General features: G+C 47.8%; 1 long non-coding RNA gene across 1 annotated transcript in view; it reads left to right on the top strand.

Moving 5' to 3' along the window:
* The first annotated feature begins 228 nt into the window (after positions 1-228).
* Positions 229-15,043, top strand: part of LOC115092367 — a 47,584-nt gene continuing 32,769 nt past the window's right edge. Inside the window, exon 1 of the long non-coding RNA XR_003856997.1 lies at positions 229-346. This is a non-coding gene — a long non-coding RNA (uncharacterized LOC115092367). The remainder of the gene's footprint in view (positions 347-15,043) is intronic.

Raw genomic sequence — 15,043 nt, 5'->3', positions numbered from 1 at the left:
CTGGGACAGCAAGAAAGAGGGGGGAGGTGGCGGCAGGGGAGAAGAGAGAAAGATAGGGTGGGGGAAGAGAGGGGTACCTGCGGACATTTGTATCTGCTTTTTCTGGGAAGACATTTTCCCTGAAAAACACGCACGGGGCTGATACTCAGCCACTGGCTGGCTTGCAAAGATAAACTTATCTGGCTAACTCTGTCAGGATATGCAGTGGCAGCGCTGAATGTACACAGCCATCCGGCTAAGTGTAGGACTTCGGGATGGCACAACCACAGTTAGCCGGTCAAGCTCTCCGGGTAACTTAAATCCACCTCGGAACAGCCCTACAATTATCTGACTACATTTCAGCCAGGTAAGAGGGAGAAAATGGTCAAGGGTCGGCACTTATAGCCGGCTAACTCCTGAGTTATTCAGCAGAGTGCCACTGAATGTGGACCCCCATCATGCATGTTGTTGCTTTCAGTGGCCTAAGCCCGCCCTCCACAATATGCCTGCCCGCCTTTATTCAAAAAGCTGCTTACACAGATAACTGGCTTTGAAAGCTGCCCTCAATATGCTTTATGCAAACCATGTAAGAGAGAAAGATATTAAGCTAAGGACAGCCAGCGAGGGCAGGATGAGAGGAACGCAAAGCGCTGACCCGCAACACAGAAGGTTTCACCAAGTCCCCTCGAAGGAATCCTTCAAATCTCCAGGCAAGAGGGCAGTGGCATTTCATGGCCGAACAGTTCACATAGCTGCCTGGTATTCTAAAGGGGACATATTCAGTATGCCGGCGAGCAGACAAGATAGCCAACTAAAGTTATCCGGATAACTTGCCCCGGATATTCAGCGGTGTAAACTTCCCACTCAATACACTTTCCTCAAGTTATCTGGCTACATAATTTAAAGCCTAAACGACTACGTCTGAATATAACTGGTTAGGTTTTTAAATTATCTGGCCTTGTGGAGCTGGATAACTTAAGACTTAACTATCTTATATGCAAAAGAATACAGCTGGTTAAGTGGTATGAAATGCTGGGAGTGTACACGAGGATACCTTGCTCTGGACTGGGTATATTAGGGTCTAGGCAGCAGGGGGCGTGGAGTCCAGTGCCTGAGATTGCAGGTGGGGTGGGGAGCGCCCAGTGTCCTGGGGGTGTTGGAGGTACTGAGGTTGGAGTCACAGGTGGGAGGGGGAGTGTGGGGATTAGGAGAGGGGCTCGGAGATCACATTTATTTTCAGAATCAGGTGTATGTGGGGGGGCTCCTTAGGCTGATAGTCACATAACTTTCTTGCAATCTTTTGGGGAGTTTAGAGGGAAGGGGAGGAGGTTCAGGTGCTATGGCCCACATTATTTTCAGTAATTTAGCGAAGGATCAGGGCCTACAGGCCTGCAAGGGTTTGGGGGTTTTTTTTTTAAGGTGGAAAAGTGTAAAGTGATGCAGGGAGGGAAAAATAACCCTAATGACAGGTACACAATGCTGAGTTCTGTATTGGGAATCACCACTCAGGAAAAGGACCTTGGAGTCCTTGAGGACAATACGTTGAAATCCTCAGCTCAGTGTGCGGCAGCAGTCAAAAAAGCAAATAAAATGATAGGAATGATCCGAAAAGGAATGCAGAAAATAACGGAGAATGTCATATTGGCTCTGTATCGAGCTATGGTACGACCACAGCTTGAGTGCTGTGTGCAATTCTGGTTGTCTCATCTCAAAAGAGGCACAGTGGAACTAGAGAAGGTGCAGAGGAGGGTGACAAAAATGATAAAGGGGATGGAGCGGCTCCCTGTGATGAGATGCCGTGCAGGCTAGGGCTCTTCAGCTTGGAAAAGAGGCGGCTGAGAGGGAACGTGATAGAAGTTTATAAAATCATGAGCAGGGTGGAACGGGTAAAACAAGAGGACACTCCGTGAAATTAACAACCAGCAGATTCAAAACAGATTGTAGAATGCGCTTTTCTCTCAGCCCGCAATCAAGCTGTGAAATTTGTGGTGAAGGCGACTACCATAGCGGGAAATAGATCTCCTTCATGGAGGTCAGCTGGGTCCTTGCGACCCCTGACTGGCCACGGTCGGAGACAGGATGCTAGGCATGATGGGCCTTGCTATGAGTCAGCATAGCATCTCTGAAGTTTTTATGTTAAAGTTATCCAGGTACACGTATCCAGATAACTTTAAACCTGCTCTGAGGCATTTCTAGGCTTACCCAAAATAATGTACTCAGTTAATTTTGATTATCTGACATAGCCGGATAATTTAACTATCTGAATTAACTCTGCCCCAGAAAGCACCCAGTTTATCCAGATAAGTTTTATTCAGTTAATAGCTGAGCTGGATACAATGTATTCAGTTAGAGGTGCCAGATATTTAAACCTCAGGGTTTGTCCGGCTACCTCAAAAGTTATCCAGACAAATCCCTTTGAAAATGGACCTCAGTGTAATAGTGTTTTTTGGACCAGAGGAAGATGATGTATATGAGCTTCTGAGATCACACCAGTCTCCTCTCAGATGTACAAGTGTGCAGTGAATGGCTAAGGCAAATGAAGAATCCACTGCTAAAGCAAGATGATCCCAAAGAGAGGCAACAGAAAGAAGAAAAGAGATCTTTTCTGACCTGTAAGACTACAGTTACAAAAAAATCCCCTCAGTTTTCTAAATTCACTAACAGGCCGATACAGTAAGGACGCAGTAGAAAAAGTGCGGCAGTGCCGGGCGCCCGCTCGTTTGCCGCGCGCACAGTTCGGATCACATACCGCTCGATACAGTATTTAAATAGCATGCAAATGCAAGCCGCGTCCATGAAGCGCAATCCATTTTACTGTATAGAGCGCTATACAGCACCTATACAGTATCCTGGGTGCGCTGGTACCTGATATTTGAAATGACAGGTACCAGGAAGTGGATCCCAACTTAAAGCAAAAGAAAAGGATCAGAGAAGTATCAGCCGGCCTAAACTCTTGCCTGCCCAACCTAAAATCCAAAGCACCGGGAAAGTCACGCTTCAGGATCGGGCAAACTTTCCCCCAGCCCCCGCTCACCTGCCCTGGCCGCGTCCATGGGTGCCGGTCTCCGGAGCAGCCTCAGTCCTCTCTCCCCTCCTCCCGGGGGCAGCCGGCGGCGAGAGCGAGAGCGGCTTCAGCAGCCCGGGGCTGTTCGGACGCTCCCCATGCGAGGCGCGGCTTCCAGCAGCCCCCGCCGGCGATGATGAATGATGGCATGAGCACACGCCGTGACCTCGGACATCCAGCCGGGCGCTCAGGTCACGGCGTGCGCTCATGCGCTCATTCACCATCGCCGGCGAGGGCTGCTGGAAGCCGTGCCTCTCATGGGGAGCGCCCGATCCGCCCCGGGCTGCTGAAGCCGCTCTCGCTCTCGCCTGCCCCCGGGAGGAGGGGAGAGAGGACTGGGGCTGCTCCGGAGACCAGCACCCATGGACGCGGCCAGGGCAGGTGAGCGGGGGCTGGGGGAAAGTTTGCCCGATCCTGAAGCGTGGCTTTCCCGGTGCGTTGGATTTTAGGTTGGGCAGGCAAGAGTTTAGTTATGGAGGTTTAGAGGTTATGCTTGGAAACAACAGGTCCTTCCTTCCTGCTCTGGAGCTGTCGGCACGCCCGCATGGTAGATCGGCACCCATGGAAGCGACCAGGGCAGGTGAGCGGGGGCTGGGGGAAAGTTTGCCCGATCCTGGCTCCTCTAAAGGTCTTGTCCCGGGGGGTGAGGGGGTCATTTGCCCGTGAAATTTCGTCTCTCTGACCTGATGCTCCACACTAACGCAGGGGTAAGTGTAGGCGGTAAATTAGCAGGTTAAACACGCAGCAAAACTGCAGGTTAAAAAGGCGATAATCGGGGCGCACGTTACTGTATGGGAGGGAAAAGCTAATCCGATCGTTTACATCTCATATACATGCCGCGGGCGGAAAGGGTTACCCGTTGATTTAAAGAAGCGATAAGGATGGGTTAAAAGGGATAGTGAATCGCGGGTTGGACTAACGCGGCCAAATTGAGAGTAGAAAGCGAGTTAGAAGCAGGGTAACCGCGGCCGCACTTTACTGTATAGGCCTGTAAATGATGATACTTTTCTGAGACAGACTAGGCAAAATGGTACCGTTTGTGTGTGAGTATGTGTCTATTCTGTGTGTATTAGGTATACCAATTTATGTGCATGTCAAAAAAACGATGAAGTCAGAAGAAAATCAACAAAGCCAGAAAGCTTGTGAAACATGTACTATGGGTGGAGAGAAGAGAGAAACTTGGAATGCTCAGTGACAGAAGATATTGGGTAAGGGTAGGGGCAGGATAACTTGGAACATAGATTTAAAAGGGTCAGGGTATGAGCGCGGGCATATTCAAACCTAGAAAGAATAAATCAAGGGGACTCATTGCTAGAAATGTAGGTGATAAGGTGCTAGAATAGAGGCTAGTATGTTTTGTTTTGTTTTTTGCCCAAGTAGCAGAAACCCCGCAGCATCTCCTGAAGAAATATTGGCACAGCAGGCAAAGAGAACACTCCCCATGTAATACCGCCATGGGGAAAGGGAACTAGCGATCACGCCTCTTACCAAAATCCACCTTCAAACACCCACACTCTCTCCCGTGAGCCTCCGCTCGCTCCTCCACAAGCTGCAGGACTTCTCGGATACTTCCCACATAGCCCCTGGGCAGCGGCAGTATCCCATCCTGCCCCCGCGGCCTGTCAGCATGCCCCGACTTCATAGCTGCACCCGTTTCCTGATCTGGATACTGCATGCATCATGGCAATCGGGTACACATGAGGGGTCGCAGACATGCCAGCAGGGGGAGGAGGGTTCAGAATATCCGGCCAGCACGCTGGCCAACTTCTTCTAGTGGGCAGGGTACTGGCACTCATGCAGGGGAATTTCCAACCCCTGCTCTATCATATGTTCCGTTTAATTGAAGGATATCCCTCAGAGGGATTTGTAACTAAAACACACAATCAACAACGGATGTCTAGAGCATTCAGGAAAAGGCCGTGTCTGAGGACAAAGGTGTTTATTCCGCCTGCAACCTCTCAGTGCTGAAATAATTCTGCAGTGCTCTGAGAGGGTATAAAATGTATTACAGGTACAGACGTCTCTATCCAAAGGGTTTGTGTATCAGCTGGGCTCTATCCTTGATAAGTCATGGGGGGAAATATGTTCATGCCCTATAGTTTCACATGGCCCCCTCCCAGCTACCTTTTCAATACATGTGCAGGCAGATTTTAAAACTAGTGCACATGTGCCCATAGACGTGCATATCGGTATGCGGAGTGGAGAGATGCCGGAATTTTAAATCTTGCACACACTTGCGCCTGTATGATTTAAAATACGCCGGGTGTAGCATGGTGACCACTAGTTTTTTCTGTCTCAGCACTGCGATCCATGCGAGCTGGAGATAGGCGGGATAGTGACACATCTGCAGTTTCTGGGTGACAGTATGGCCTGTGGCACGCTCTTCTCTCTTATTCTCCCTTGAGCCCACGGCCCACTCCAACATTCTCTCTGCCGGCTGATTCTGTCTGGGCGGCCTGCACGATCGAGTGAGCAGTAAGTGTAAGCAACGACTGCAGCAGGCACAAGCAATCTGTTCCTGAAGCTAATGTAAATACAGCATCAATACTTTGGTGGATAGAGGTTCACACATTAGTAAAAATAATAGATATACTGAAACAATTGCTGCGTTAAAAAGGAGAGAAACTGTTCTTTGACAAATTCAGTTTCTGGAGGCAGGGCCACTTTTAACCACTTACGGGGCCCTGGGCAAACTTCTTTTTCCATGTTGACTGCCACCCTCCTTCGTCTCACTCTCCTCTTTCCCATTCCCCTCTTAATCTGGTGCTGCCAGCCCACCGATGCAGCTTTTGTCTTCTGCACCAGCTGATGTGAGGCCATCCACCTGCTGCTTCTGGCCTGTGAGGGCCAACACAAACACACCTCCATCTTTTTCCGGCCCCTGCGGGCACGCCTCCATCTTCTTCTGGCCCATGTGAGCCCCTGCAACTTAACAGAATTGCAGTGCAGGACAAATTTATCTCATGCGTATTCATGGCATACATCCTGAAAATCTGACTGACTAGGGGTCTCCCAGGTTGGGAAACCACTGCCCTAGGTGAAACACATGTTAGGGGGTGTGTATTTATTTGTAAACAAAATGAAAACAGGATCAAAGCATTCGCGTTTTGTTTCATTTAAAGATGGAAAGACCACACACACACGTACAGATTTTTTTTTCTTGACTTTGAGAAAATCAATGGAAAAAAGCTTTAATGACCTGAAATACACCCCCCTCCCCCAGACCACACTTACCGTAATCTTCCACAAGCGTCTCCACTGTAAAAAGAGGTAGCAGCAATCCCCGGCTGCTCCTGCCTTGCCAACTGCCGGTTAAAAATGGTGACGCCGATACCATTTACTTGTCAGGCTGTACGCTGTACAGGCGGAGAACAATATGGCGCTGGCCTTAGGACAAGGGGGTGACCCTTTCTACATCAGAGAACGCCTTGGGACCAGGGAGTGACCCTTTCTACATCAGAGAACCTGCAGAAAGGGAAATCTTGGTCCGGAGCAAGGATGACCATTTCTTTCTGTGGTTTTAGTTTTAACAATGGGGTAGATGATGTTCAAAAGCCATTTAGACAAATAACTGAAAAGATATCCATCTGAGTGGCTGAAGCCGTAATATTGGGTGAATTATCCAGCTAGATTCAGCCAGATATACCAGGGGGTGTTCCTGGGGTGGGTGGCAGATTTTCCAGGGGGGAGCAGAGCTAGCCGGTTAGATTAACTAGCTGACTCTGATATTCAGAGGTAGCTGGTGAACCTTAACCAGCTAACTCTGGCCGTGCTGGAGGCAGATCTACAGTTAACCAGACCTGCCTAACTTTAAGATAGCCGGGTATACTCAGCGGTGCTGCTACACCACTGCATAGCCTGGTTAAGTCAGCTGGACAGATGCTTCCTGTTAACTAGCCACTCAGCAGCTGAATATGACCCTCTGAATGTTTATTTTGGCTCAACAAATGAAACAATTCAAACAGAAAAGTAAATGAATTGAAGCCCAAATAAATGTCATCCCCCAAAACAAAATGGTTTTTTTTTTCCTTGCACATCCCTGCATATAATTATCATTCTGCCTTTACATTTTAATCTTTGTTTCATATATGTATAAATATGCTTCAGAAATCATGCCAAAGTGTCTGGTGAATGTGTCATCTGTGATGTATAAATGAAAAGAAATCCATACCGTTTTGGTTGAAGGTAATCTCTGAAATGTCTGGCTGGGCTGAACAAGGATGTTTATCCTTTCTATTCACCATAGGGGGGGGAAAAAGTTCTCTTGTCACTTCAGAAATAAACACAAACATCCTCCATTACCAAACACTGTGAAATAACAAACAACCCTGCAAAAATATCACTCTTAACCCCTATAGCAATCCTGCCATACCAAAACGTACTAAGTCTCAGAATCCAAATAGCAACAACCCTACCTATGACAAGGCAGCACTGTAATTATTAAACTGGGCCCTAAAACACCGATATACCTCCTATTGAGAAAATAGAACAAGCTGGACTGCTACAGATCCCTCTAACAGACCCTACATGCTAGCAGAATATGTCTTTTCGGTCAGTTGCAGAACGTATAGAGTCATTCATCAAAATGTGTTATGGTGTTAACGCATACGAAAATGCCGCAAATGCAAATTTTGGGTGAGGTGTTGGTGGTGGTTTAGAGTTTAGGGGCTAGTTTTTCATGCAGAGTGAGACTTACGGACAGCACAATACACCTCGGTGAAGATCTGACGTCATTTGGAGTGAGGAAAGTCTCACAAAGATGACATTTTGTACTATGTTATCTCACCCTAGCTTGAATGTAGCCTGTTATAGAGTCTCATCAAGCTAGGGTGAGATAACATAGTACAAAATGTCATCTTTGTGAGACTTTCCTCACTCCAAATGACGTCAAATCTTCACCGAGGTGTACTGTGCTGTCTGACATCTCACTCTGCATGAAAAACTGGCCCCTAAAATACCACCAATACCTCACCGCCAGCTATTAGATGGCCCTCCTATAGAGATATAAATACTTGACTACTATGAAGGCCTTATAGATAGGCTTGCTCTCTCTCTCTCTCTCACTGCTATGTTACCACCTGGTGCAGTAATTCTAAAATTTCCATGAACATTCCCCTTTTTCTTAGCGCGGGCATTATTCATGCATTATTATAGCATTCTGATGAATCTAGGGGATAGAACCTTACCAAATATAGAATAAGTAACCACAAATTAGAAACAGAAATATGCAGACAAAAACTGAATTCTTCTTTGCTCTGCTGTCCACTCCAGTTTCACCAGTCCCCTCCTTTTCCCCTGCAGCCAGGAGGGGGCTGGGATAAAACAAAAAGAGGGGCTAGATTAGGAGATAGAATGTCTATTCTTTGCTCTGCAGTGTCTGCTCCAAACTCACTCCTTTCCTCCTGTCCCTGAATAACAGGAGGGGAGGGCCAGAGTAGGGAGCTAAGTGGCCCTTCTTGATGTGCTTTGTGCTGTCTCCAGGCGCACCCCTCCCCTCCTACATACTTTCTGGCAGGGGAGGTGCTGGAACGGGAAGCAAAGGGCTGTTCTCTGTGGCCTGAGATGGACACTGGCCCTGTATTATAATCAGGGCCGGCGGAAGCACTAGGCGAACTAGGCGATCGCCTAGGGCGCTGAGCATTAGGGGGCGCCGAGCCGCTGACGGCCAATGGCCGCCGGTGGACGTCATCCCAATGGCAGATACACACAGCAAGAAGATCGCAGGGCCGTGGTACAGTCGCGTCTAAACATGCTGGTGCTCCTCCTCCTTCCTGCCCGTGCGGCCCCGGAAGAAAAATGTTGCCGGAGCCGCGCGGGCAGGAAGGAGGAGGAGCATCAGCCAATGCAGGAACTTCTCCTCCTTCCTGCCCGCGCGGCCCCGGAAGAAAAATGTTGCCGGAGCCGCGCGGGCAGGAAGGAGGAGGAGGAGCATCAGCCAATGCAGGAACTTCTCCTCTTTCCTGCCCGCGCGGCCCCGGAAGAAAAATGTTGCCGGAGCCGCGCGGGCAGGAAAGAGGAGGAGCATCAGCCGCGTGCCGGAAGGAGGAGGAGCATCTGCCACGTTCAGAAGAGGATCAGCGCGGCTCGAGAAGACCGGGGCCGCTGCAGAGCCCATCCTGCAGGGGCCCGTGAAGAGGAGGCCCAGAGGTGAGAGAGAGAGACTGAGGGTTTGTACAGTGTGTATGTGTGCGTGTATGAGATGAGCTGAGAGACTGTGTGTGGGAGTGAAGACCTGAATGTTTGCAGAGACAGCATGGGAGAGCCTTTGTGTGTGTGAGAGACAGCATGTGGTAGTGAGAGCCTGTGCTTGAGCAAGACAGCATGTGGGAGTGAGAGAGAGCCTCTGTGTGTGTGTGTGAGTCAGCATGTGACAGTGAGAGCCCGTGTGTAGGAATGATTGTATGAGAGAGAGCATGTGACAGTGAGAGCCTGTGCTTGAGCAGGACAGCATGTGGGAGTGACAGAGAGCCTGTGTGTGTGAGTCAGCATGTGACAGTGAGAGCCTGTGTGTAGGAATGATTGTATGAGAGAGAGCATGTGACAGTGAGAACCTGTGCTTGAGCAAGACAGCATGTGGGAGTGAGAGTTAGACAGCATGTGCAAGAGAGAGACTGTGTATAAATGATTGTATGAGGGACAGCATGTGAGAATGAGTGCCTGTGTATGTGAGAGAGAGAAAGCATGTGAGAATGAGAACCTGACCGTGTGTTTGAGGGAAGCAGACAGATGGAGAAAAAATAAATATGTTATAAAAGGAATTGGCAAAAAAATAAGAAAGGGAAGGTGGAAAAAAAAAAGCCTGTGACCAACCGATTAGAAAACTAAGATCAGACAGCAAATGTAAAAAGAAATAAATTACTTTTTACTGATTGGAACATGTAATCTTTGGGAATGTGCAAGAGTAGCACTTTCTCTATGCGGATCTCACAATGTACGAGATCAGCATAGAGGAACTGGAAGCCCATGGGGCCTGCACAGAGGAGGCAGCAGAATGGGCTTCAGTGCCAATAGCAGCAATCAGCACCTCCGCAATAGCCATACAGCGGCAGTGACAGTGGCAGCAGAAGAATGAGAGAGGCTCTGAGGTTGCTGGCAAAAGAAAGAGAGGGGGTCTCTGCCTTTAGTGTGTGCATGTGTATGAATGGGAGTCTGCCTGGGGGTGTATGTGTGTGAATGCATGGGTGCCTGCCTGAGGGTGTGTCTGTGAATGAGAATGTATGGGTGTCTTCCTGGGGTTTGTATGTGTGAGAATAGGTGCCTGCCTGTTTGTGGTGTATGGGTGTGTGTGAGAATAAATTGGTGCCTGCCTGGGGGTCTGTGTGTGTGAGAATGAATGTGTGCATGCCTGGGGGATGGGGAGGGAGTGGTGTGAAAATGAATGAGAGTCTGCCTGGGGTTCAGTGTGAGAATGACTAGGAGCTTGCCTGTGTGTGTGTGTGTGTGTGTGTGTGTGTGTGTGTGTGTGTGTGTGTGTGAGAACGAGTGGGAGCTTGCCTGGGAGTGTGTGTTTGTGTGTATGTGAGGGAGCCAGTGAGAGTGAGAGCATGAGTGTGTATGAGAAAATCCAGGGGAGTAAGAGTTTGTGTGGGGGTGTGTGTGGAGGGGGAGAGAGTGCCTTAGAGCCTGAGTGTGTCAGTGTCTGTGAGAGCGAGAGGTTATGGTTGGGTATAAGAGCATGAATGTGTATGTATGTGACAGTGTATGTGTGAGAGAGAATGGACATGTGAGTATGTGTGAGAGAGAGAGGATAACCTCCTAATCCTCGACAATATCAGGGTGACTGGAAATCAAGAGCTCCCATGTATGGACAGCAGGGGCTTTTTAAAATCCTTATTAATTTTAATTATTGTGTGTTATTTGATATATGTACTGTTTTGAAATATTTATTGGTGTTTGGGAAATTGTAAAAAATGTATATGATTTTAATTAATAGAAATTCTATTTATCAGTAGTTTTAAAATATTTTATTAGTATGGTTTTACTATTATAACTGATGCTTTGTTTCTTGATTTTATTTGTTTTATGAGGAATGGTGGTTCTGTTTTTCCATTATTAATACACAGAGTCTGGCTTCTTGGGGTTTCCATTCCAGTTTTTGTCTAATTTGTGCTCCTTTATTTTGTATTCTGTATTTGGTGAGGGTCTGTCTCTGCTCTGTGTGTGTGACCACGATGAGAGATTCTGCTAGCATGTAGTGTCTGTATAGGGATCTATAGCAATCGGGTTTGTTTTGTTTCCTCAGTAGGTGGTGTATTGTTATCCCAGGACCCAGTGTAATATTTACCCTTGCTTTTTCACAGGTAGGGTTATTATTGTTTGAATCCTTGGTGTTATTACTGTTATGTTATGATGGGATTGCAGTATAGATTTTGGGTGTCTCTTTTGCGGTGCTTTATGTTAGTTCACAATGTGTCTGGCAGTGGAAGGTGTTTGTGCTGCTGTTACTGTGAGGTGACACCAGAATTTGAAAATATCTTTTAGTATGATGAGCTGTAAGGGAAACATCCAAGCTCCATTGTTTGGGGGAATTTCAGTGGATGCACAGAGATACAGAACTGGAGGTGCAGGATTTGTATTGACATTCTGTCCCTTCCTATATATTCCAGACTTCATTCTCATAATCATATAGAATTAGTTGAATGAGGCTATCAAATAATTTTATAGTAGTTTTACTAGAAGTGTGAAACTGGCCAGCTTTTTAAAATAATGCAGAGGACCCTTTGGACTTTTTTTAACAACACTTTTTTTTATAACCAATTTTAAAGCAGGATCCATGCTATAGAGGTGGGTGAGATGAAGAAATGTCATTTTGGCTCCCCCCCCACCCAAAACAAATTCTTCTGTCTAGAGATGCCACTGATTTTCTGTGGCACACAAATGCATTGGCCCCTGGGCGCTGGAGACCCTTGGTGCGCCACTGGGTGCGAGCCATATGGGGCCGCAAGTGGTGGCAAAGAGGAGTGGAGATTTGGCGGGCCGCAAGCAGTGCCCAATCTGCTCGCGACCCAGAAAACCCCAGTCAGCGGGCGTGATTGAGAATGAGGTAGGAGTCGGGGCCGAGACCGGGGGGGGGGGCGCAAGGAAGAAGGCTCGCCTAGGGCGCCAAATCCCCTTGCACCGGCCCTGATTATAATGCAATGGGTCCCCTGCTACGCAGGGCCCAGGGCAGCCGCCCCTTTTGCCCATAGGTAAAGGCAGCCCTTGCCTGGTTGGAACATAGCTTTGGCATCATAAAACTGTGGGAAATGGGCCCCAATGGGATTTACCACTAGGAGACTGTATTGGACCCCATTGTGTGAAATAGGTGCTGAGTTAAATTACAGCTGTTTTGAAAGGGTATCTTCGTGACTCATGATGCCAGGTGCCTTTATGGACACTGAGATCTCCTTTCTGTGCTTGTTACAGAACTGCTTGTGTTACTCCTACTGTCTGCACAGATATTACCATGTTACTTCCAATGTGGGCTTGCTTACCAGAAATGAAAGAGTCCCTCCAAACTTACAAAGAGATGGTACTCTATGACTTGACTTTGGCATTCGTTCAGGTTGTGTTTCTAGTCCAGTGAACCAAGCCTGAAAGAGCCATTGGCTCCCAAACCTTGGGCTGGCTACCAGCACTCTGTGTGTTCAGTTGGCAGTGCAGTACATGTTTTCATTTCATTTTAAATAAATACAATGAAGAATTGTTGAGACAGGACAGTGGTGTTGGACCACATAGCTTAGCAGGCTGCTCTTCTTGGCTACTGTTTTTAAAAAAAAAAAAAAAAAGCAGCTCAAACACAAAACGAAGGAAACGAAATTGAAGCGACTGTAAGATAGTCTACGTTCTAAATCGGGGTATTCCTTGCAGCTGTACAGGAGCACCTGTGAAAGCTGGAAGCGCTGTTGGGTTATTTACATTCTCTCCTTTCCTAGCTTGTTTTGCTTTCCTTTCCACGTGCCCACCCAGAATCCAGATGTGAGAAAATTGCCTTACACAGAAAATGGCTCTGAGGCACTAATCTAATGCAGGCAGTGAACCAAAGCCACAAATTTATGATCCTGCTGTGTATGTGAGACTGTTAGAGTGAAGACTCACAATTAAGAATCCCAGACAGACCAAGCAACTCTGGCTGTACTTCTGTGCCAGACAGCAGATTTTACACAAAAGGGACAGGAAAAGCGATAACCTTTGAAAGTTTGAATCAAGCCCTGTGGGATTCACAGAAGACTGCATGGTCTTAATTTTATGCCACTCATGAACTCTTGCTGAATGATCCCATATTAATCTGTGCCATTATCTGTTCTTTACTGCAGCGTTTTAGTGTGTTAAACAGCAGGGCTACCAAAGGTCAGGAGGTGAAGGTCAGGCTTGTGTTCTTTATCCTCAGGCCATGGGTAGAAGGCCTTGCCCGGCAGCTCTTGCTGCCTCTGTGTTGGAGCCAGCCCTGAGCTGGGGCCACTTATAGGAAAAGGATTGATTGTAGCTTTACTGGCCTCAGGTCAGCTGCAGTTGTAGCTGGGGAAAAGCTGCAAGACAATGAAAAAGGGAGAAAGGACAGTGTTTCTAAACTGAAGATGGGAGTGGGACGGTTTCTATTCCCCTCGGTCCCTCGATTAGATTAGAGTAAGCTTCTGCGGGCTCATGCAAACCTCACATGTGTTCTGGCTGCTTCCTGTAATGTAATATAGAGAGAGAGAGGAAGAGGGAGATTTCATTTTGTATTAACAGTTTATGAGGGCAAGTTTCAAAGCAATTTGCCCAAGTAAATTGGCCTGTCTGAAAATTAACCTCTAAAAATAGGGAAAGCTCCCATAATGTGCAGAATTTTAGCTGCGGGGGGCAAAAAAAGGCAATGTCGTGGGTGTGTTTAGGTCAGGGAAGGAAAGCAACGTGCATACATCCAGTTCTTAAATGTACATGTGCAGCTTGGCCCCACACTTGACCACCCAGACGAGTCGCAGGTGCAAAGCGCTTGGGCACTTTTAACAAATTGAGTTTATGCAGATTTGAAGCTTTCCCTGCAGTGCACGAGGTTTTGAAAATTGCCCCCTTATTATCCAGTGACAGCCAGTGGCAGCATGGACGTTTTTCCCTGCTCCTTTCTCCGTTGCAGCTTGCTTTCCAGTCCAGATCCGGCGACAGTCCCAGAATAAGGGAATACCGTCCCAGCAGAGCGCAGCGCAGCGCTCACAGTGTGAAGATCCTTGTGATGACACCAGCCACCCTCTTATCTTCCTTCCCATTCCTAGGTCCTTGAAGAAGGAGTCTCGCCAGGCCAGCTGTCAGCCTTTATTATTAATAGCCAGCTGCTTGTGGTTAATCTCCTAAAACTGCAGACATGCAGGGGTCATGGCAAACAGAACTCTCTGCCCCTGCTCTTGGCCTTCGGGATACGTCTGCTTTCCCTTCTCTTCCAGCTCAGGAACCTTACAGGGACCGCCTGCATTTCCCCTTCTCCCTCTTGGTGTTCTTTTCCTGCTCACTTTTTTTTTTTTTTTTTTTTTAAACCTGAGCAAGCCACTCAGCGAGCAAAAATAGAAGCTTTCAATGCTCTGCGCTTAATAAAGCCTCAGTAATAAAAGCAGCTGCACGTTTTCTGGACGATGCTGCATTCTGCCCCCCTCAGATCCCATCCAGCAAACCTTGAACATAGGGCATGCAAAACAAATAACCAATGCCCTCAACCACTGTGTGAAATCAGGCAGCATCGATACTTCCATGGCGGCAGCGCTCCCGTGGGAGGTAAACTCCTAAAGGCGCCTCGGGGAAAGCCAAAAACAATACAGCACAGGCAATCAGGACGGAAGACAGAGAGAGAGAGAGAGACTTGGAGGAGGTGTGTCTGCACATATGTGTGTTCACTTCCTGCAGGAAGCGTGCAGTGTGCCTGGTTTTTCTTAGGGCTGAGGCTAGTTGTGGACCCCAGAAGCCGTGTCACGCAGAGGTCAAGCAGAAGCACTGCTAGCACCAACTCCACTTTGCTGTTGTAGCCGGAGAATGGCGCCTTCGCCTCCAGTG

Source organism: Rhinatrema bivittatum, chromosome 5, assembly GCF_901001135.1.
Source record: "Rhinatrema bivittatum chromosome 5, aRhiBiv1.1, whole genome shotgun sequence".
Taxonomy (NCBI): domain Eukaryota; kingdom Metazoa; phylum Chordata; class Amphibia; order Gymnophiona; family Rhinatrematidae; genus Rhinatrema; species Rhinatrema bivittatum.
Note: the sequence above shows the minus strand (reverse complement) of the source record. Positions and strands in the feature narration are given on the sequence as shown.